General features: G+C 39.8%; 1 protein-coding gene and 1 non-coding gene across 5 annotated transcripts in view; one reads left to right on the top strand and one right to left on the bottom strand.

Annotated features, from left to right (window-relative positions):
• ATXN2 (ataxin 2) overlaps positions 1 to 8,746 on the bottom strand; it is a 113,617-nt gene extending 104,871 nt beyond the window's left edge. For 2 of the 4 annotated variants that reach the window (XM_056821752.1, XM_056821754.1), the window contains exon 1: positions 8,459 to 8,746. The gene's annotated coding sequence lies outside the window, so the exon portion shown is untranslated. The remainder of the gene's footprint in view (positions 1 to 8,458) is intronic. The other 2 variants (XM_056821756.1, XM_056821755.1) reach the window with 2 other exon arrangements.
• A 5,839-nt stretch (positions 8,747 to 14,585) lies between these two features.
• On the top strand, positions 14,586 to 14,688 carry LOC130458580 (U6 spliceosomal RNA). Its single transcript, XR_008917996.1, has one exon. It is a non-coding gene; the product is annotated as a U6 spliceosomal RNA (small nuclear RNA).
• The last annotated feature ends 10,256 nt before the right edge of the window (positions 14,689 to 24,944 follow it).

Here is a 24,944-nt window from a genome sequence, read left to right as displayed (position 1 = left end):
TTCTTTGCACAATTGGGAAAAGGGGAGGCATACACATGGAACAATACACATTGTCAAATTTCCAGTTAGCTTAGCTCAAACTCAACTGCTTCCCTTCCCACCTCTCCTTTTCTTTTTAATTACAAAGAATGGCCCTAGGGAGATAGGATGTGTATGTTCAGAAATAAAGATAATGTGTAAACAAAATATGTCAATAAAAATAATTTTTAAAAATATTTTTTAACCTTCAATTGATCCTACCATGCCCTTTCAAGCTCTTTTCCTCTTCCTTTCCAAAGCCAAGTTCCTAGAAGAAAGCAATCTATGCTCCTTGGCTCTACTTCCTCTCCTTTCCTCAATCTGACTTTAGACCAGAACTCATCACTTAACTTAAATGATCCTTACCACAGTTACTACTGATCTCCTGATCATCATTTTCTTTTTATAATAGGGATATATCAGTGAGCAGAAACCAAATAATGGAAAGGAAATATTAAGAAATGTGATCTAATGAATGTTATGTAAAAACAAAGAACCAACAAAGAATTAGATAATTTTAAAATAAAGTTAACCTGGTAAAAATTACCAGTAATAAAAATGCTTTGTAAAAGTTAATTTTTATTGATGCAAAACAATTGTTTTAATAATTTGATTTAGATTTTTACAGGTTTACTTCTTTGAGGTCAAACCCAAAATGGAGAATAACAATTCTAGACAAAGGCCTAAATTGCTATCAAGGTATAAAGACAAATAAGAAAATAATTCTGCCACTATTGTAGCTCTGCCTACCTCTGTTTGATAAAGAAGACAAAGGAACAAGTACAGATATCTTTTCCATATTGTGACTGTCCCCATCACATTTTCAGTATATCTCAAGTTGGTGTAAGAAATGAAACGCAAATTTGGGGGGAGTTTTGAGGAAACTGCAGACAAAAATGAAGGCCAGAAGATGACACAGAAAAAGTTTTAAGACTCAGAAATGCATAACATATATGTATAGTATTGTATATCAACATATCTTTTAATATCAAAAATATATACAATTTTTTAAAAGTTGCAAAAAGAATGTGAAAGCCAGAAAAAAATACACAAAGGCTAGAAATGAAAGTAATTTACTGACCTACATGTAACCTATGGCAAATACTTAACCTACATTTTATAATAAGGTACTGTAAACTCACCATAAAAGAAAAAAAAAACCCTCCAGACTTCTATGGTATGAAGAGGGCCAAAAAATTTTACATAGATTTGCCACATCACTGGGCAATGTGGAAAGGATGCCTGTATTTATTAAATGTCTATTATGTGCTATACTAAGAGCTTTACAAATATCTCATTTGATCCTCACAAGAACCCTAGGAGGTATTAATTCCCTCTTTTTACAGATGAGGAAACTGAGGCAGTCAAGAGTTGAAATGTTCAATGTCACAAAACAATTAAATATTTGAGAAAGGTTTTGAACTTGGGTTTTCTTGACTCCTAGCTCATTGCTCTATCCATTACACAAACTGATTTTTTAAAATGGCTGATAGAGACTGATACACTGTGGCACAATGGAATGAAATAGACTTTTCTACCAGTAGCAATGCAATGACCCAGGATAATCCAGAGGAATTTATAAGAAAGAATGTTATCCAAATCCATTGAAAAAACTGTGGAACCAGAAATGCATTAGAAAAATATGTGATAGATCACATAGTGTGATAGGGATGTAATTAGGGTGTTGATGTTAAAGAATCTCTCTACTGCAGAAAGCAAGTGGAAGGTGGAAATGGGTTTTGGAACCTGGAAATAGGTTTTGGAACAATGATACATATATAACTGAGTGGAACTGCTTTTCGGCTTTGGGAGAGGGAAGGAGAAAGCGGGGATAGATCATGAACCATTTAACCATGGAAAAATATTTTAAATTAAAAAATAAAATGGCTGATAAAAATCATTTTTGATAGATCTATGACTTCACCGGTATACATAATGAACTTCAGTTAGGAAGCTCCCTCCACCAATGAAGTCTGCCTGGCAACTATGCAGCAATTTATGAGTTTAGAACTAAGGCTGTTGAATGTTTTCAGTCCTGACTATCAGGATTTCATTTGGGGTTTTCTTGGCAGAAATACCAGAGTGGTTTGCTATTTACTTCTACTCCTTTTACAGATGAGAAAACTAAGGAAAACAGGGTGAATTGACTTGCTCAAAGCCACATGGCTGCTAAATGTCTGAGGCCAGCTTTTGATTCAGAAAGATGAGTCTTCCTGACTCCATACTTGGTACTCTTTATCAACTGAGCCACCTAGCTATCCTAAAACTTGACACTCAGTATATTTGCATAACACATAGAATGTTGGTATTAAAAAGCCAAGGCTTTGTTTCAGGGAGGATTTTATGGCCATTAAAAGGACTTTGTGATTTCCAAAAGGTTAACATACTCTCTTCTCCAATTGTTTGTATGGAAAATCTGAAGGAACATGACTTCTTCTCTAAAGAGTTCTAAGCTTCATATTGGAGACTGAACTCAACAGTATCTCTTGCATGAAATAACTATGGTTCCTAAATTTTTTTTAAAGCCACAGCAAACCAATCTGAATTTGCATTTTGATAGATGACCTTGCAAACTGATATTGTGGAGATTCTTAGTTGTTACAGTTTCAATTTATTAGATTTGCATGCAATCCAATAAACAAACAATGCCAGATAATAACCAACAAGCAAGGAAGGGCCCTACTATGTGTCAGGTGGTAAGAAGATAAAGACAAATGTAATAGTTCTGCCCTGATGGAGCTCAAGTTCTATTGGGTAGACACAAAAATTCTCAAATATTCACAAGATTGGTATTTTTTTTTGGAAACTGACATTCCCTCCAATAAGACAAAATTCTATTCATGCTTGCCCAGCCCTGTCAATTTCTTGCCCATATCTTTCCACCCAATGTGCTACTATCCTCACTTTTCTTTTAACATCTGACATCTCAAGGAAATAACCAGTGGGATGCATGGAGTATCAATTTTTATCTTTCCTCACCATATGATCAACCAAATTTTGATCTAATGTTTTGGGGAAAATATCCTTTATTGTAGTTCTTGGTGGGTCCATATTTGATCTGTATTATATAATCCATTTACACTCATCAAGTTCTTTCCACTGAACCCTATTCATTTTTTATTTCATGACTCACAGCCAAATATCACAACTAGTAGGATGTTAAGTATTAAAAAGCCAGAGCTTTGTTTCAGGAAGGGTTTTAAGGTCATAAAAAGAACTTGTCAGTTTCCCAAAAGTAACACAATCTGCTCCCCTGTTTAATTCTGGACCCACCTCCCTTGACCACTCACACTGTCTGTTCTAGAGATGATGGCTACTGAGTTCTAGAAGTCCTGGACCCTCTTCTCTATTATCTCACCAAGTGATCTCATCCTCATAATCCTGGATTCAATTATCATTTCTCTGCAGATGATTCCCAGATTTATAAACCCAGACTAGCCTCTAGCTTTAATCTCACACCTGTAACTCAATAAGCCATTCAGAACTCTTGAATCTTTCCTCCCCACATCTTTAAAAAATTCAGAACTTCTCTATTACTATCAAGGGACCTATAATCCTCCCAATCACTGAAGTTTGTAATCTTTAACTCCTCACTCTCAGTAACCAACCTACTTGATGTTCTTCCCACACATCACCCCACCTATGCCTTTTATAAAAAAAACCTTACTTTCTGCCTTAGGATCTAGTGTAAGACAGAAGAGTGGCAAGGACTAGATAATCAGAGACAAGCTAGTTGCTCAGGGTAACAGCTAAGAAATGTCTGAGGCCAGATTTAAACCCAGGTTCTCCCTATTCCAGGCAGGGTGCCCTATTCACTATTCTACCTAACTGCTTCTCTCTACCTTTTTACTGAGGTTCACTTTGTCTGGAATATTCTCCTCCTTCATGAACTGTGACTTATGACATCTGTGGCTTCCTTAAGCTCAAAGATCACTTTCCATAGGAAGCTTTTTTTTTTTAAACCCTCACCTTCTGTTTTAAAATCAATACTATGTATTGGTTCCAAGGCAGAAGAGTGATAAGGGCTAGGCAATGGGGGTTTAAGTGACTTGCCCAGGGTCACAAAGCAAGAAGTATCTGAGGTCTCATATGAACCCAGGACACCTCCCATCTCTAGAATTGGCTCTCAAATCCATTGAGCCATCTAGCTGCTCCATGTAGGAAGCTTTCTAAAAGCTTTCTAAAAGCTTCCTCTCATCTACTTAAGCTTTCCTCTTTAAGATAGTCTGTATTTATCTTGTTTTCTACCTACTTATTTACATGTTATCTCCCCATTAATAAAAATTAATAGTTAACATTCATAAAGTGCTTACTATATGTAAAATACTTATGATAAGCACTTTACAATTGTTATCTAATTTTTTCCTCACCACAACTCTGGGGGGCACTATTATGATCCCATTATTTTACAGATGAAAAAACTGCAGCAAACAGAAATAAAGTGACTTGCCAAGGGTCACACAAATTCCTTGACTCCAGGTCTGCCACTCCATCTAGAAAGTCACCTAGCTGCCATTAGTAGGTAACCTCCTTACGGGAAGGAGCTGTGTTTCGAGTTTTTTATGTTCAGTCTCCCCAATTACTTAGCATGATACCAGTTACACAGTAAGAGCTAAATAAATGCTTCTGGATTAAATGTAGTGTCCATAATATGAACAATGCCTAATTTCTATTATGGTTGAATAGATCTTTTTCTATCCAATGAAATTGTTAAGAACTTTGATAATGTATTTTTTCTTTTTCCCAATTATTAATGTTGTTGTCTCTACAGTTGCATAGAATGAAAATTCATTGGACTGTTAGAAGATGGGATTTATAGATACAATAAATTATTCCATTAAGATAAATATCAATACCTTTGCTAACAAACTGGTTCCATTTGTACCCTAATTATCTAAGTGCCAGTTAATTTTTGACTAAACTTTAAATCTGAATATTGTACAGGCACATGAACAATAGCCATGAATATGGCGCCCTAAATATCATCCATGGCAAATAAAGTAGCATGATGTAACAATTTAGGATAAGTGATGGAAAAAAACATACAAGTTTCAGCCACTTTAAAGGGGTCTAACTGCATATGCAAACTTCATTAACATTTAATGTTAGGAGGAAAGTAAGAACCAATCTTTCTAATTTGTTGGGACACTTCTTAGTTTTTATTTTTGAAGTTGCAAGTCCCTGGGGAAAAGAAGCATTAAAAGCTCTGAAAACAAAAACCCACTGAAAGAAATGATGTCGTATGCAAAGGGATCCCTAAGCCAAACTACTTGGTATACAGAAGATTACTGTGCCCCTCATGAAAAATCCATCAGCCCCAGGGGTGGAGTGTTTTAACCACTTAACTGTCTGGGACATGCCAGGAATTACAAAAAGTCTCCCCAAAAAAATCTTCAAGTGAAGTCAATGAAAAAAACAAACTACTTGCCAATGGATGATTGCAGCTAAAAATATACTTTGAAATGAAAGAGTAGAAGAAAAACATTTAAGTGTACCTTAAAAACTTCAGCGTTCCCAGAGACTTACATAGCCACATTGGATGTTGTCAAGCCATAGTTACTGAGCCAACTTCAAGAATAAAGCCTATGCCCTTTGACACAGAGAGCCCACAGCCAGGCATATATCAAAGAGGTCAAACAGAAAGAAGTTCCTATATTCACCAGTATTTCATAGCAGCACCTTTTGCAGTAGCACAAAACTACAAAGAGGGTGCACATAAATTGTGAAAAGTTTAGCAAGTTGTGGCATATTAATGTAGTGAAGTATTCCTGGACCATAAGATAAAACATATATCACAAATTAAAAGAAATATGGGAAAAGTTCTAAGAGCAGGAAGGGAAGAGAATAAACATTTATCAAAGATCTGTACTATGTACCCAGCACTGTGCTAAGCGCTTTACACAATTGTTATGGCACTATCATTATCATCATTTTACAAATGATGGAAACTGGGGCAAGCAGAAGTTAAGTGACTTGCCAGAGACCTGTAGCATTTAAGAATCGGAAGTTGAATTTGAGCTAACATCTTCCTAACTTCAAGGACAGTGCTACCTGTACTTCACTACCCACGGACCTTATGGCCTGTTTCAACAAACTCTACTGCTCCCTGATGCCTTCAGAATAAAATATGAAATTCTGTTTGGCCTTTTAAGCCCTTTTACAGCCTATCTTTACATTGTTCTTACACCTGAGTCCCCTCCACATCCTCTGACATGCAGTGATGCTGGCTTGGTGCCTGTTCTCCCCAACCCCTATTCTCCAAACTAAGCATTTTCCCCCAGGCCTGGTGGAATGCTCTTCTCTCAGCCTCCTGGCTTTCAATATCAGCTGGAGTCTCAACTTCTGAAAGAAGCCTTCCCTCTGAGATTATCTCCAATTTATTCTATATACATCTTGTTTGCATAATTATTTGCATGTAATCTCCATTTGTCCGGGAGCTCCTAAAAGGCAGGAACTGTCTTTTGCCTTCTTTTTTCTTCTCCCTAGTACCTGGCATATAGTAATTACAGACAGATTTCCTTGGGAGTAAGAGACTAATGGTACAGAAATATCAGTAGTCACTGTGACTCTTGGTTCTTGGTTTTGCTTACCTATCTCTTTTAGTAAAATGAAAAAGAGATGATGAGGGAGGAAGAAAGGTTTTAGATGTAGGAAATGATTGATGTAAATACAAAAGGAATCAAAAAAATTAATTTATAAGTCTATGGAACTAGACAACAGGTAAAAGCATTAAATTCTGAACATATCAGAAGGTACTCAAATAACCATTTTGATTGTACTTTCCTGTTTTGGAATTATCCCCTAAAGGATTCTGCAAACTACTCAAAATCCACACTAAAGAGAAGCCACCTTTTATGTGCACAACTGTAGTCAGCAGAACAGGGGTCTCAGACAAAAAATAAAAAGGACATTTAAGAGTCTACTGTGTGCATAGCATTACTGTGCTGTGAAGGAACAAACAGTACAATAGAAATTAAAGCCATTCCAATTAAAAACAAAAAATCTTTTAAAAAAATAAAGCTATTTTCATGGAAAATATGCTACAATGTACTGTCATACTTTGCCCATTTAACTATGCATAAAGGTCAAACTCAGTGCTTTTTCTAACTACAAGATAATCTCCCCATTTTAGTCTCCAACTTAAGTAATGTGTACTAGAAATATCAAAACAACCCCAGGAAATTTTACTTGATAACTTATTAATTTCTAGCCATACAAAAAGACTAAAAGATAACACTGAAAGTGAAGATTTTTTCTAAAAGCATAAAGTTAATAGGAGAGGTCCGTAGCAAGGATTAAAAATTAAAAATTCACATGACAAAAGAAAACATATTAAGCTCTTGAATGGATGGGGATCAGATTAAGGCCTCAAATGAGTGATTCTGGAGCAAGAAGAAATTAACTAGTTTTCAATAATTATGGTCTCTTTTAAGGATCAGAAAAAAAAGATCATAGTGGTAGAAAAACAAAGGCCGGTAGTATTAAAATCCTGATAGTAGTAAGAAATCCAATGCAATATACTTTTCTATCTGCTGTCTTTTTAATTACTTTTAAAGAGCCACACAGGCGACCTAACAGAATTTGGGACCTGAAAAGGATCTTTGAGGTCACCTGGTCCAAGTCTCCGGAGGCCCTGTTACAGCTAAGAGCAGAACATAGACTAGAAGTAGTTATAGAGGTTCACATAGTCCAGCTGTAAACATCTGGGTAAAAGACCCCTTTCGTGTAGCAGCCTGTTTTTTAATCTGCTACTTAGAATGTAATAGAATAGTCTGTGTTTGTTATTAGGAAAATATTTAGAAACTTTTAAATCACTAAGCCCTACTTTTCAGAAGTTTAAAAAGGACTCAGAATCACCCTCGGAAAGCTATCAATTCATTCATTGGAATTTGCTTTATTTCAATAGTGGGGAAGCCTCTTTGAACCTATTTCCCCCAATATCTGAGGGTTAGGGTTTGGTCCCACTCCCCTCCCCTCCCCGGAAGGGCTAAAGGGAGAAATGGGCAGGGCAAAGGAAATAGCCCAAAGCATTTACATGACTTTAACGACAAAAAATTAATTCGGACTCTCCAGTTTTCCAATTCCGGGCTAGAATTAATTTTGTTGGGCCAAGGCAGTCGCCAGACCAAGATGTCTCCTGTAGGCTTGGCCAGTGCCAACCTAGGCCCGGGGATGACCGGGAGCCAACCCGGGGCCCTCAGTGCCCTTGGAGGTGACGTGGGCGGCCCCTTCGAATCTGGAGGCACTATCGGGGTGACAAGAGCCCCTCTCCCCGATACGGGGGCTGCAGGCACATGCGCAGCCTTCCTGAGCCCCCTCCCCTCCTCCTCTTCCTGCGGTGACGGCGGCTCCGACTGCCCATCGGGCCGGGCCCATCCCCCCCTCCACCGGCCGCCCTCAGGGCGTCCCCCCCAACCCGCCGGGGGTCCCCCGCACCCACCTGCCCAGGTTCTGCCGCCCTCCTCCGGCACCGCCGCCGGCCACCGAGATCGAGGACGCCGAGGACGAGGAGGACAAGGAGGCCGAGGCCGGGAGGCCGCCGGGCTTGCGGGCGCCCCCGGCCGCGGCCGCAGCTGCAGCCGCCGCCAGGGCCCCGGCCGCCACTGGGGGCTGGGCCTGAGCCGGGGGCTGGGCCTGGGCCTGGGCCGGGGGCAGCGCTGGGGCCGGCGGCGGTGGCGGCGGCTGCGGCTGCTGCGGAGGCTGCGGCTGCGGAGGCTGCTGGGGGGGCTGCGGCTTCAGGGACATGCTGCTGACCAGCCCATACACCGGGGGCCGAGCCGGGCCCGGACGCCTGACGAGAAGCGAGGCCGGGGCCGCGAAGGAGCAGGCGGAGGCCGAGGCCGAGGTCGAGACCGAGGAGGAGGAGAAGGAGAAGGAGGAGCCCAAGCCCGAGGGAAGGGAAGGGGCGGGGTGGGGAGGGCCGGGGGCGGGGAAGGCCGCCCGACCGTCCGACGACACCGAGTTGCCGGGAGCCGCCGCCGCCACCGCCGCCGTTGCTACCAAAACAGTCTGAGGCGGGCGGAGGGAGGAGGGAGGAGGGACCGGCCGAGAGGGGGGAGGGGGACGGGGGCCCGGAGGGGACCTGCCGCGATCGGAACGTGGGAGGGGTACTCCGAAGAGCGAGCGGTGGCGGCGGAAGGATACCACCCCTGACCAGCACGCTCGCGCCCGCCCGTCCGCCAACCCTTGAAGGGAGATAGGCTCCTCCAGAACCCGAAAGCCGCTGACCCTGGAGGAGGAAAGAGTGGGGAGGAGGGTGTTCCCCGAAGCCAGAAAGGGGAGTGGTTCAGGGAGGTCAGGCCGAGGGGATTCTTTGCCGGAAGTCGGAGGGGCTGGACAGGAAGGAGAGCGTGAGGCGCGGCGGCTGCGGCCGGCGCTGGAGCTCGGGGCTGGAGCAGTGCACGTGGGGCTCCCGCGGACCCGGCCGGCGGACTAGCGGGGACCGGTGGGCGTGGCCATGTGGCGCCCCGCCCCTGGGCTCGAGCCCAGCGCGCCGCAGAAGGGCCGGGCTCACACCGCTTGACCCGGCGGTGTAGCTCGATTTAGAGGACACCTGGCAGAGCCTGACATACCCGCTTATTTGGGGGGATCGTGGGACCCTAAAGGCGAGCACTAATGTAGACCTAGAGACTGAGCCCAGCCGTTACAATTATGGAAACTGAAACTCTCCGAGAAGGGCGGTCACTTGCCAAGGTCACCGAGAGGGAGAGGGAGTCCTTAGGCCCAGGTTTCCCTCTATAGGAATAGGAATAATTAATTAGAAGCATTTCCGGATTGCTCATTGATACTCTGACTGCGTGGGCCCACCGGGCCAGGCCTAGTAGCCCGAGGCAGACAGGAACCTTGATTAAGTGCCTCCTCTGTGGCAAGCACTGGAGGTCCGAAGAAAGTCATCAAGCATCTATTAAGTGCCTGCTGTGTGCCAGGCACTATTGCCAAGCATTAAGGGTAAAAAGAGCACTTATTAATCAATCATTCACTGCTGGGGATACAAAGTCATCCACCAAGCATTTATTAAGCATCTACTATGTGCAAGATCCTATTCTAAGCACTGAAATACAAAGAGACTAAATCAGATCCTGCCCTAAAAGTCATAGTCTAATGAAGGAGACATTCAAATAACTATGTACAAAAAACATGAAACAGGGAAGGCATGGGGGGGCGGGGGGGGGGGGGGGGGGGGACCTGGAAGGAATGACTTCTTGCAGAAGGTGAGATTTCAGCTGGGACTTGAAGAAAGCCAGAGAAGCCAGAAAAGGTAAAACTTATCCCCAACCTCAAGGAGCTTTTAATGGGGGAGACAAACATGAAAATGAGTTTTGTTGTTCAGTTGCATCTGATTCTTCAAGACACCATTTGGGATTTTCTTTTTTTTTTTTAAACCCTTACCTTCCATCTTGGAGTCAATACGGTGTATTGGCTCCAAGGCAGAAGAGTGGTAAGGGCTAGGCAATGGGGGTCAAGTGACTTGCCCAGGGTCACACAGCTAGGAAGTGGCTGAGGCCAGATCATTTGGGATTTTCTTGACAAAGCTGTTTCCTTCTCTAACTCATTTTGCCGATGAGGAACTGAAGCAAACTGGGTGAAGTGATTTGCTCAGGGTCACACAACCAGTAAATATCAGAGACCAGGTTTGATAAGTGTTTCTGAATCTAGGCCTGGCACTCTATCCACTTTATCACCCAGCTGTACCAAGCTGTGTCAAATAAGGGTAGTTGAGTTAAGTCTTGAAGGAAACTGTATAAACCAGTCAGGAAGGCCATCATTCAAGACATGAGAAGAACCACTGCAAAGGCATGTAGATGGGGAATGTATTGTCCTTTGATGAAACAAATAGGCCAATCTGGCTTAATCATAGAATGTGTGAAGAGAGTAAAATATAAGATTTATCCCCCAATAGAATGTAAATTCCCTGAAGGCTAGGACCTCTTTATGTAACTATCCACAAAGCCTTACATCATAGAAGGTACTTAATAAATGTTGCTCAATTCAGAATATTGAACAAGAAATAAGTCTGTTTCTACTTAAAGGCTAGAAGTACCCATTCCAGAAGTGAGGACAAGGGTAAGATACAATTTCTCAGTATCTAGGCAATCACAAAACCCCCTTTTGCTTCAGTTTCCTCATTTATAACAATGAGCTGCAGAAGGAAATGGCAAACCACTCTACTATCTTTGCCAAGAAAACTCCAAATGGGATCAAGAAGAGCCACTACTGTAATTTACAATAATCTTACCCAGTATGTATGCCATAGTTATTTACATGTTGTCTCCTGCATTATAATGTGAGCTTAAGATCAGGGGACATGTATTTTTGTCTCTCTCTGTCCAGGGACTAACATACTGCCTGCAACTTTACAACTTACCATGTGTTTGTTCACTAACTGGTCTACACTAAAGAAAATTGGTTGCACACCAATGCAATCAATAAACATTTATTAAGCACCTGCTGTGTACCAGGCAATATATGTACTAAGGACTGAAGTCATTGCAGTCCCTACTATTGTGAGAGAAATGATTTGCAAACACCATTACTCCATAAAATGTTTGAGTATCTGTCATATTTTATTTCACCCTTCACAAAAGCCCTGGGAGGGTACCTGCCTCATCATTGATCCCTCTAGTCTTGTGACTAGATGCTTCCCCTCAACGTTAATGGAGAGAATGACTGACTTCCCCTCTAGTCAAAGGAAACTGAATTCATCCTAGAAGGGAAACTTGATGGGCAGGAATATCAGGATTTCCTATGGCACTGGAATCATCACATGCTTTAGAATCATAGTCCAAACTCATTTTACAGATTTTGGGGTCTTGTCCATAAAACTAATATTAGGAATAATGACTCATTTATAGAACACCTTAATGATTGCAAAGCCCTTTTTAAAAAACCCTTACCTTCTGTCATAGAATTGAAATTAAGTATTGGTTCCAAGACAGAAGAACAGTAAGGGCTAGGCAGTGGAGGTTAAGTGACTTGCCCAGGGTCACACAGGTAGAAAGTATCTGAGGTCAAATTTGAACCCAGAACCTCCTATCTCCAGGCCTAGCTCTCAATCCACTGAGCCACCTAGCATGCCATCTAATTTATTACCTTCATGAATTTTTTATTGTATATTTGACCTATAACTAAAGACTTTTGAAGAGATAATTTTACCTTTCAGGATTGGAATGTTTTAGCCTATTGAGGCCATTAGTTAGGCGGGTTTCAGAGTTACAAAGGACCATTGAGATCTTACAGTTCTGGATAGTATACTATGATGAAAAAAACAATGACCCTTAAATTAGCAGAGGCCTATGTTCAAATCCTAACCCTGATACTTATTGACTTTATCCTCAAAAGCAAGTAATTTAATCTTCTTTGCCTCAGTTTCTTCATTTCTAAAGTAGAAAGAGTTACATTTGTACAATTCTCTTACAAGATTATTGTAAGGACACCATGTTGCTCTGTTGTCCCTCCCAAAAACTTACAAGTTTTGAGTTTGTTCAGCCTTCAGTTAAACCAATTTGTCATGAGGGGGAGGCTCAAACAATGGGGAGAGAGTAGGATTTGGAAATAGGAGATAAAAATAGCAGGACCTCCTTCAGTGGAAGTAGAACAAACTAGACTTCACCAAAAAAAAAGTAAGAACTTTAGACCTTGGCCCCTTTTGAGTTTTACTTTAACTTAGGTAGCCAGCCAATTTGCACAGTAGTCAATATTCTAGTTGAATTTTAAACTGGAAACATTTCATCTGACTTTTTAATTTAGATGTGCTTTTAGGCTCCAGTGATGGCCAAATGGTTTTTGATTAGTGAAGGTTCCTCTGTAGCAACAGGGGAAAACACCCATGTTCTCCACTAGTGATCTCCTCTAATTGTCCATTGTTCAAGAATAAAACAAATTTTTATTTGTTTTATTTACATTTATTTTTATTTTTTATTTATTTTTATTTTAATTTAATTTATTTTTTTTATTTAATTATGCTCCAAAAAAAATTTGGAGCATAATTAGGCCAGGTCTTTCCATTTACCAAATTTAGAATAAAGGAATTCGAAAAGATATCTTGGGGGAAAAAATATTTGACTGAATTAAGCTGATCATCAAAGTTCAGTGCTTCAACTGTAGAGCCTTCCTGTAAGCACCTGAACGTTCAGAAACCCTTTTTATTTCCCATTAATGGGCAAAAAGGAAATTCCAGTGGGGATTGGAAGGGCATCTTAAAATGAACCATAAAAATGAATGTTAGAACTGGTAAGGACCTGAGAGATCATTTAGTACAAGGCCTTCATTTTACCCATGAGAAAACTGGGAACAGACAGCAGGGAGGATGAGTTAGAGTTGCCTGTTTATCTTATATTTACTTATCTGGGAAAAACAGCAACATTATATCCTGGTAAGAGTTCTGGAGCTAGAGTCAGAAGAGATTGTGATTGGAATCCTGCCTCTGGCACTCAGTCAGACTTTAAAGAAGCCAAGGTCATCCACTGCATCCCAGAGCCAATCAGTGGTAGTTCTGACTTTTGTCTTGCAGTTGGGCTTCCATGTCTGGAAGAGAAAGTGAGGCTAACACTGTGCAACTCTGCCTCACTTTCAATCAATTAATTCCCAAGTCAAGACACCACCCCTTGATATCAATAGGCCTCTTCCAGTAGGAAGGTTGACAGGATTTGGATTGTAAAACCATGGACAAGTCAATTAAATTCAATCTACATTAAGCACCTACTATGGGCTAGGTGCTGGGGATACAGACAAAAGTAAAACTGCCCTTCAATTTGAGGCCTCCACACCCCTGGAAGTGATGAACACAGAATAATTTGGGAGAGATATCACCAACAGATGGGGAAAAGGAGTTAAGAAAAGCCTTTGCTATAGAGTTGCCATCTCTTAGGGATTGATTCAAAGAAGCAAAGCAACCCTACTGAGATGATGTACTGGGACAGACCTATAAGTGCTATGGAAATGTCTACTGGGTAACAGAATCTAGACCACTAGATTTAGGAGTCAGGAGGATTCAAGTTTGAATCCTGGCACAGATACTGTGTGACCCTGGACAAGTGAGACTTAACTTCTCTGGATCTCAGTTTCCCCATCTGTAAAATAAGGAAATAATGACACCTACCCCCCTGGGTTATAATATGAATCTATTGAGATCATTTGTGGCAAGTATTTTGCAAATAATCAAGCTCTAGATAAATGTTAGCTCTTATCATCACCATTATCCACCCTTACCCCAAGTATACTAGAAGCTCCTTGAGGGCAGGTATTATAGGGAAAGTTTGTTTTTCTTTCCCTAGTGCCTAGCATCTTAAACTTTGTAGGAAGTTAATACATATTTGTTGAATTGCCCAAGATCATACCTTGTAAACTGCAGAGAAATAACTCCAAGTCAAGTCGTCTTTCTCCCAATCAAGTGTTCAATACACCAGATTAATTAATAATTCAATCTAATTTCAGAGGTATTTATTAAGTATGTATTTTGTCCAGAAGACTCTGCTTAGTCAAAATAAAAAAGCCCTCAAGGAGTTTACATTCTTATTTGTAGAGTTTCTTTAAGGTAAAGACCATATTAAGAATAGAATAAAATGCACTTGCTTCAGAAGCATATATATTAAAATTGGAATGATACAGAGAAAATTGGCATAGCCCCTGGGCAAGGATGATATGCAAGTTCATGATAATTCCATCTTTTTAAGAAATCAGAGATAGGGGAAAAGGACCTATTTACACAAAAATATTTTTAGCAGCTCTCTTTGTAGAGGCAAAGTACTGGAAACTGAGGGGGTGTCCATCAATTGGGCAATGGCTGAACAAATTGGGATATTTTATTGTAATGGAATAGTATTGCACCATAAAAAATGATGAATAGGATTCGTTGAGAAAAATCTGGAAAGACTTATATGAACTGACAGCAACAGAAATACTATACATTGATCAACTGTGAAGGGCTAAACTGTTATCAGTAAAACAAGGTCCCAAGATAACCCCAACTCCTGATAAAAAATGCAATCAAGGCAAAAGAAGTAACTGTTGAAATCTGATTGCAGATCAAAGCATGCTATCTTTCACTTTATTTCCTTTGTGAGTTGTTTTTTTAAAATTGTATGTGAGATGTGTCTTCTGTCCCAGCATGGGGAATATGGAAATATATATTGCATGAAAGCACTAGTATAACCTATAAGAGAACATTTACCACCTTGGAAAATGATATGGAGGGAAAGAGGGAAGAAAAGAATCTGAATTGTAATATGTGAGAAAACAACTGTAAAAAGTTGTTTCCACATACAATTGGAAAAAAAAAAGTTTAAAAAAAGAATACAGGGGGCAGCTAGGTAGCTTAGTGGATTGAGAGTCAGGCCTAGAGATGGGAGGTCCTGGGTACAAATTTGACCTCAAACACTTCCTAGTTGTGTGACCCTGGGCAAGTCACTTGACCCCATTGCCTAGCCCTTACCAGTCTTCTGCCTTGGAGCCAATACACAGTATTGATTTCGAGACAGAAGGTAAGGGTTTATAAAAAATAAATTACTAAAATAAAATAAAAAAGAATACAGTAAAATATGGTTAATCTCTTGAGACTTAATTAATTTGATTGTTCACTACCTTTGTGGGTCAAGATCCCAGAAGGAAAAACTTAGAACCAGATTCAAGCTAAATTTAGAAATGGAGAAAAAGTGAAGGGAGAATTGAGGGAGAATGTCTGCCTTCCTCTGCTGTTCTTCAGCCCTGAGGTTGTCTTATTTCTATATGGGACTGGACCCTTCATGCAAATATCACTTATTTAATAGAAGTCTAGACCCTCATGAACATGGAAAATTTGTTTCCATGTGTATTAAACTGAGGTCTGGGAGAAAGAAAACTGTCCCAGGAGTTAGAAAACCTGGGTTTAAATTTTTACCCCCAGAAAGAAGGATGATAAAGTTTTAAATTAAAAGGGACCCTATCTACCATCTAATCCAACGTTTTAGTTCATTTAATAGATAAGGAAATTGAAGTTAATTTGAAGACATATCTAAAGTCACACAGCTAGTAAATGTGGCAGAAGTAGAATTATCACCAAACACAGAAATCTTTTCAAAACAACACTGTGAGATAATTGCTGTGTTGCTATTTTCACTTTACAAATTGGGAAATTGAGGTTCAGAAAAAGGGAAGCAAGTTTTGTATAACAGCTAGTGAGGGTTGGACCCCAGGATTTGTACCTAGCACTCCCTACTGTGTTCCACCATGTTACAGAATCTTAGTATTAGAACAGTCTAGCTTAAAGACCATTAAATCTAGCCTATGCCTTATAAGTAGTCATCCATCCTCCAGAGAGGGGGAACCCACCACTTCCTGAGGCAGCCCATACCCTTTGGGAAAACAGTACTTGGTAAGAAGTTTCTAACCCTAAAGTTTACATGAAGCCTCAATCTGCCTGGGCAAGAACTTTCCCTTCACTGCTACCACCTGATTCAATCCTTAGAAACAGAAAGGAATAAAGTGAATAGCAGTTTCTCTGGTCTTTGAACTGGAAAACTTTTGAACCCTAAGTGAGAGCCACACCCTTAAACTGAGCAGCCAACTTCAACAAATCCAATTATTATGTAAATGAAAAATGCTACCTGGTCAAACCCGGGAACGTGTTCTTATTGTCTCAGTCTTATCTTCTCCCCCTTTTTTATTGGTAGATTTACATAGAAAATTGAGGTGGCCTCTGTTCTCCTAAAGAACTCTTTGTTCCTTCCTAGGCTAAACTCCTTGGAAGCTACAGCAGGTCCACACTTTGTATCTCTCTTTGGCATTGAGCAAAGAGTGCTACACACAGTATATGCATGAAAAAAAAAAAAGACTGAATTGAATTGGTAGCTGTTAATTAGCAACTGTAATGTCCAATGAGTTTAGCTCATAGGAAAGAGATTATGCTTGTCCTCTTGGAACCAAAAAGTTTGAGAAGGAAAAAACTTTATATAGTTGTCATACCTTAGACATTCTTTAAGGGAAAATATTGAAATCAATAACTGACAATAACTGGTGGTGTCTGAAAATTAGAATACATACTAATATATACTAAAAACTAATTTATTAAGAGGTGGGATATCTTTTTGAAGAGAGATATTCCAAGGTATCAAAATTTCTTGAGGTCCCAAAGAGCCTTGGAAAGAACAATATGGAACATGACTGGGAAGCCTATGCACAAGAAATGGGGTAAAAAGACTTCATTAAGAAAGGTAGCTGGAGAAAAATTAAATAAATAAATAAAATTTTAAAAAAGAAAGGTCGCTGGGGTGCAGCTGGGTAGCTCAGTGGATTGAGAGCCAGGCCTAGAGATTGGAGGTCCTAAGTTCAAATCTGGCCTCAGACACTTCCCAGCTGTGTGAACCTGGGCAAGTCATTTGACCCCCATTGACTAGCCCTTATCATTCTTCTACCTTGGAACCAATACATAGTATTGATTCCAAGATGGAAGATAAGGAGAAAGAAAGAAAGAAAGAAAGAAAGAAAGAAAGAAAGAAAGAAAGAAAGAAAGAAAGAAAGAAAGAAAGAAAGAAAGAAAGAAAGAAAGAAAGAAAGAAAGAAAGGAAGGAAGGAAGGAAGGAAGGAAGGAAGGAAGGAAGGAAGGAAGGAAGGAAGGAAGGAAGGAAGGAAGGAAGGAAGGAAGGAAAAGATAGGAAGAAAAGGAGCTATCTAGCACTGTGAATAGAGCACCAATCAAAGATGACCTTAGCAAACTTCCTAGCTGTGTGACCCGGGGCAAGTCACTTAACCCTGTTTCCCTGGACTTTATGATGAAGGAAGGAAACAGCAGATTAAAAAAGCTGTGCTTATCCTGTAGGAAGACATCTATCCAGCACTTCCTACTCTTTCAGAGTTAGCAGCCATTGAGGTGGACCCTCTGCTTAGAATCTAAATGAGAAGAACATGAACCAAAGCATTCCAGGGTGAAATGACATCCTTTCCATTACTATGAGATCACAGTTCCATTGAAATACAAATATGGGTGGCTTTTGTTTTGTTTAGTTCCAAAAGTGATTTCAGCTCAACAATAAATATTAATGTTTCTCACCAGTAAGAGGCTAGGCTAGGAGCATGGTGGTGGGGTTAGGGTGGTGGGCACAATGTATAAGAATACCTTCAGCAGAAATCCTGCCATCCAGATGCTTGGATTCTTTATTTGTGGATGATCAGCATTTTGGAAGTAAAAAAATATCCAGCAAAAAGCAGAAGGCTGAGAAGTCCCGGTATCTGCTGTCCTGCCTTAGCAAACCCCTCCACCTTACTATTGCCCTATCAGTTCTTCTCATCTCTGGAGTGATGTAAACCAGAAATTCCATTACCCATGGGTACCCATGTACCCATGACCAAAGGATATTTAGCATAATATTTCCAGCTTTTCATAGCTTTGCCACAATTTACTTTTTATCTTAGTAACAACTGCATTTGGTTTTCTTTCAGTCTGCTAGCCTATCTTTTAAAAGAAGAAATAAGAAAAGAAAAAAAAGAAAATTTAAATTAAAAAAAAAAAGCCTGCTTTCCCCTCCCAATTTCTTGTTTAGATAAATTTGTAGGCTTCTGGTATTCATTAACCTAATATGAAAGAGGAATGGAGACATGGTACTAGCTGTGCCTTTCAAACAAAAATGTGACATGGTTTAAAAAAAAAGGGCAAAGGAAAGGATAAATGACTTGCCCAGTAACACACAACTAGGAAGTGTCTGAGGCCAGATATAAACCAACTACAGGCTGGTGATCTAGCCACCTACTTGCCCTTCCTCCCCTAATAATTTCTTTTTAAATGGACTTTAGTCAAGAAATACACATATGTACACATATACATATTTATTTGTCCTCCCCTAATAATTTCTTTTTAAGTGGACTTTAGTCAAGAAATACACATATGCACGCACACATATACATATATTTATTTGTCCTCCCCTAATAATTTCTTTTTAAGTGGATTTCAGTCAAGAAATACACATATGTACACATATACATATATTTATTTGTCCTCCCCTAATAATTTCTTTTTAAGTGGATTTCAGTCAAGAAATACACATATGTACACATATACATATTTATTTGTCCTCCCCTAATAATTTCTTTTTAAGTGGATTTCAGTCAAGAAATACACATATGTACACATATACATATTTATTTGTCCTCCCCTAATAATTTCTTTTTAAATGGACTTTAGTCAAGAAATACACATATGTACACATATACATATTTATTTGTATACATGTATATTTTATATAGAGAGGCCACACATAGTCATGATTCACTCATTCACTTTCAAAATCATGGGAATTGACTCAAATCAAATTAAAATATTTCACACACAAACTGGAAATTGGCCTTTCCAAATTGTTCCATGTGCCAATCCTCATTAAGGAAGAGCAGACATAATCTCAAAAATAGGAGAGCAGCTAATTAAGTTGATGGTTTTAACCATGGTTACTCAGAATTCTTAGAGGCTAATCTATTTGTAGACACTCTGGGAATCCCAAAGGATTGAAAGTAATAAAAAAAAAAAGTTGAGGGAGGGGGAAGGCTGTGCTAGGGTAGCATTATTTATACACCTTACTTATAAAGTAACAGCTTCTCCATCGGGTTGTGGGCGGAGTGCTATGCTACAATAGTAAGAAGCACAGCTACAGTATTTGAAAAACTTAAATTAGCCTTCCTTCTCCCTCCCCACTGCTGCTGGTCTGCTTAGATCCTTGATTGATTTTACCTTGTGGGACTGAATAATGATGTGGTGACATTATTCACCAGGCGAAAGCTAGATGCCAGCTGAAACACACAGAATAAAGAATTCTTTATCTGGTACTGGAAATGTCCACGCTGGGCAGAGCCAGAAATTTAAAGCAACTCGCCTTTTGTTTTTCCACTTTTCTTTCCCCCTTCCGTCTTCTGGGAACTTTGCAAGCAGCTGGTGATTTCATGGCCGGAGAATGATGGAAAGCCAGTGTCTGAATATGTACCACTTGGAGAATGCAGTCACCCTTCTGAGTCCAGTCGGTGCAGGACTGGTGACAGCTACAATCATTAGCATGATCTGCCTGGGGCTTCTCCCAACCCGGCCAACCAAACCAAACCAAACCCCCCAATACTAGAGGATCTCTCTCGTCCTAAGGAAAACACCTTTCTGTGAAGCTAACCTGGCAACAAAAGCACATGGCTTTGGAGTTGTTCTGGTGCTGGCTTAGTGCGGGGTTTGCACTCTCACCTCATCCCCGCCCGCGGGACTGAGAACGTGCATTTTTAAAAGGGCCGACTCAGGGACTCCGGGTGAAGGGGATAGTCATGGAACAGAGTGAAGCAAGAAGCTGGCGCCCAGACCAAAGGCACGCATGACCTTGGCCTGATTAATTAGTACAGTGCACAACTCAAATGAGCTAACTTAGCCACTCACATACATGTGATGCCTCGAGCATGTGATCATTTGAAAATGCAAAATTCCCCTTTGTGAAACAGCCCTTGAAAGCTATACATAGACTAAAGCTTCTAAAATGCTTTTATTCAATAGGAACTATTCATTAACTCTAAGTATCAAATCTCAGACCTATGAAGGTGGACAAAAACAAACCGGAGTTCACAATCCACCAGGATCTTAACATATTCCATTGTATATTAAAATGGATTTTGAGTCTGAGGATTGGGGTACAAATCTCCACTCTGCTCCTTAGGTTTCTTATGACCTTGGGAACATTATTTAATTTTGAGGGCTGTTTTCCTTATTTGTCAAGTGAGGGCAGATTGCTCTAACTCTAAACTGGACCAAGAACTAGGGATCCTTATCCTATGGGTTTGGATTTTTTTTTAATTAACATTTTAAAAAATTTTTTAAATATAAAAATTAAAAAAAATTAAATTAAAAAAACGTTTTTAAAGACATTGGGAGTGGGATGGGAGTGTACAGCTAGATAGCTTGAGAGACCGGAGATCTTGGGTGCAAATAGAACCTCAGACATTCCCTAGCTGTATGACTCTGGGCAAGTCATTTAACCCCCATTGCCCAGCCTTTACTTCTCTTCTGTCTTGGAACTAACAATTAGTATCAATCCCAAGGTAGAAGGTAAGGGTTTTAAAAAATATTTTTTATTTTAAATATATTTATTTTTATTATAACATATTATAAAATGTTTATTAAAATATATTTAATAAAGTATTAAATATAAATAAATATAAAATACTACATTATGTAAGTATATAAATATAATATATAATAACAATATAAATATAATAAATATATATTTTAGAAACTAGCTGCTTATCTTAGTAATCTTACATATTTTATGCATTTAAAAATCTGATTCTAAGAGGAGGTCCATAAATTTTATTAGATTGGCAGGACACAAAAAAGGTGTAAATGATGTAAATGATCTCTAAGGTGCTTTCCGTCTCTAAACCCAGAACCTTTTTGATGAAGCAGGTACAAACTCATTACAGGGTAATTAGGAAATAAGGGCACAAGCAATTCGGAGGATCAGGAGAAGGAAGGATGAATGGAATCTGAAGGAAGGGAGGGATTCTGGGAGGGGGAGGAGGGAAGAAAATAGGCATTTATTAAGCACCTACTATGTGCCAGGCACTGAGCTAAGCAGTTTATGATCATCTCATTTGATCCTCCCAACAACTGTGGGAGGTAGGTGTAGTTATTGTCTCCATTTTACTGTTGAGGAGACTGAGGCAAAGAGAAATAAAATGATTTGCCCAAGAACACTAGGACTAAGACTTACTAGGACATACTATGTTGTGTTTCACTACAGCTAGTAAGTGTCTGAGAATAGATCTGAACTCAGGTCTCTCTGACTCTGGATCTGGAGCTCTACGCACTATGCTGTCTCCTAGTTGCTCTGGAGCCAGTAAACCAGGCTTACAAACATGGAAGATTGAAGGGATGGTAATAGAAATAGGAACACACAGCTAGGAAGTATTTGTAGTTGAATTTGAACTCAGGGCTTCCTGAATACAGCTTAAGCACACCATTGATGTTCTTCCTAGCTGGCTTTAGGGGACAGTTCTTTTTAAAAAGTAATGTCTGATATCCTAGGGCTACAAATAGAGACTACCCAGGGTGGAGAGGATGGTAGGACTCTCATGACTCTTGTTAAATTCAATTAAAAAACATGTATTGAGTATTTCTTATGGAGAAGAAACTGGTAAACTCTGAGGATACAAAGACAAAAGAAGCAAACAACTCCTGCCCTCAAGGGGTTTTACCTGAGAATAGCTAAATATTTATATTGCCTTTTATAGTTTATAAAAGTGCAGCCCGTTGACACAGTGAGATAGTGTTGGACCAGAAGTTAAGAAGACTGATTGTGTGGGGGCAGTTGGGTAGCTCAGTGGATGGAGATCCAAGCCTAGAGATGAGAGGTCCTAGGTTCAAATGTGACCTCAGACACTTCCCAGCTGTGTGACCCTGGGCAAGTCACTTGACCCCCATTGCCCAGCCCTTACCACTCTTTTGCTCTTCTGCCTTGGAACCAATACACAGTGTTGATTCCAAGTTGGAAGGTAAAGGTTAAAAAAAAAAGACTGATTGTGGTGCACCTAAGAGATTCCATGGTTAGAGCCAGGCTTGGAATCCAGGAACTGGGTTCAAATCAGGCATCAGATACTTCCTAGTTGTGTGACCTTAAACAAGTCACATTTTCCTGATTGCCTGGTCCTTGATGCTCTTCAGTCTTAGGATTGATACCAGGATAGAAGAAAAAGGTTTTTTTAAAAATTCATTCATAAGACTTGACATATCTCTCAAAATTAATTGGATTAGATTTGGCTTAATGACAAGATCTTTTGAGTTCCTAAATGTCTTCCTTAGCACAGCTAGTTGATGCTTGATAAAATGCTTATTGAGTAATTTGATGTAATATGTTATATAAATATGAAGGTGGTAAGGTGGATAGAGCACTGGAGTCAGGAAGACATGAACAAATTTGAACTCAGACACTGTGATCCTGGGCAAGTCATTTCATTGCTGCCTGTCTCAGTTTCCTTATTTGTAAAATGGAGATATAAAGGTATCTACGGCCCAGGGTAATACATGGAAAATGTTTTGTAAACCTTAAAGGGCTCTGTAAGCTTTAGGCAATTAGGTGTGTCAACATGGAAATCTAGAGATCCCCAGTTTATTTAGTTTGAGTGTAGAAACCCCAGGTTTTTGACCTTGTCACAGGAGAGGTCTTCCCCTGAGGGAAGGTCCCTCTTCACCAGACAATAGACACCCACTTCAGGTGGGGAGGTAAATCCCATCCAAAATCAAGTAGCTCTTTTGTCTCCAGAAGCTTCTCCCAGTATATCACACCCTCCTTCCCATGAAGGACCTTTAGCTTGTGAGACTAATCCCCTATCTACTGTGCCAAAGCTGAAGTGGATGTCTATTGTCTGATGAAGAGGGACCTTCCCTCAGGGGGAAACCTCTCCTGTGACAAGGTCAAAACCTGGGGTTTCTACACTCAAACTAAATAAACTGGGGATCTCTAGATTTCCATGTTGACAGGTGGTACAGTAGACAGAGCCTGAGTTCAAATTTGACCTCAAACACTTACTAGCTGTCACTTAATTCTGCCTTAGTTTCTAATCATCTACAAAATGAGCTGGAGAAGGAAATGGAAAACTATCCCTGTAGTTTTGCCAAGAAAATCCTAAATGGAGTCATGAAAGTTGGAAGTGACTGAACCACAAGTACGAAAACTTTAAGTGATGGAAGGAATGTATACACCAAGAAGTTTTTCATATCAGTGAAGTGAAAGTGTATATGTATATATATATATATATATATATATATAAGTAAATATATATATATATGCACACACAAACAGATACATGCATATGTTTATGTGACATGCACAGAGATACAATTATGTATATATCTCTATCTGTATCTATCTACTTCTATATCTATACCTATATCTAGCCAAAACGATATTTTCCAACTGTTCTTCTAAGACAAGTGAAGAATCTACTAAATACTTTGATTTGCAAATATTCAAATAGTGCACAAATGCAGCCTTTCCCAAACTGGCCTTAACATTCTTTGTGTTCCCAAACCTCTGAAAGGCATTCATTGTTAGCTCCTACTTAATAGTACTGTGTAAATAATCAACTGGTTCTAAAAACAGGTCTTATTTCCTCAGTTTAACAACACCCGTCTCACCATGTCAAATTTCGACTTTGATGCTTTGCCTTGTTTTAGGGTTAGGTTTGGAGTCCATCATCATGGACTCTTTTTAATGACTCTCAGAGAGGTAAATTTAACTCATCCCCTAGACCTTCCAACATCTCGGCGCCACCGCTCACTCTCATTCCAGGATACAGCTTTTCTAATGTGACATATCTATTGTCCATCCAAAAAACCCCAAACCTATATTTCTTTGACTGGCCTCTTATAAAGAGGCAGATGAGAGGCAGGAGAAATCCCTGGTCTTGGGAACCTGCATGTAGCACTTGCAAACCCAAGGAAATGGAGTGTCTTTGAGAAGATAAAATCTAGCTTCCCAAAGATGGTGCCCAGGTCCAAATTCACAAATTTCTACACTGATTACTTCTCTACAACAAAAGCTACTTTTCTGGACATACTATCATATGGGGAACAGCCTCTTTTTGTTAAAAGTGGGTAGGCTGACTTGAGGATTATGTAACTTCACACACATTGTGTGTTCTTTCAGTGAATTGCTCATTGTGTTACAGAACTCTGTGCTTAGCTTCCATTGTATGTTTTCCCCTTTGCCTTATATATTTTTATATTTATATTCAAGTAGATGGTTAGGAGTTTTCACTAATGTCATTTTTCCTGCAGATTCTTTAAGGAAGAGCCAATTGAGTTAGGTAATAGCTGACCATCTCCAAAGCCAAAGGAGAGTTACAGACCTTTAAAGTGTCAATTCACCTTGAGTTTTTGTCCAAATGCTACATGGTCTGGTACCGTAACATCTTCATCCATTCAACTAGGCTCTTGCCCA

The sequence above is a fragment of the Monodelphis domestica genome, chromosome 3 (genome assembly GCF_027887165.1).
Source record: "Monodelphis domestica isolate mMonDom1 chromosome 3, mMonDom1.pri, whole genome shotgun sequence".
In the NCBI taxonomy this organism is placed as follows: domain Eukaryota; kingdom Metazoa; phylum Chordata; class Mammalia; order Didelphimorphia; family Didelphidae; genus Monodelphis; species Monodelphis domestica.
This window is presented reverse-complemented; position numbering and strand designations above follow the sequence as displayed.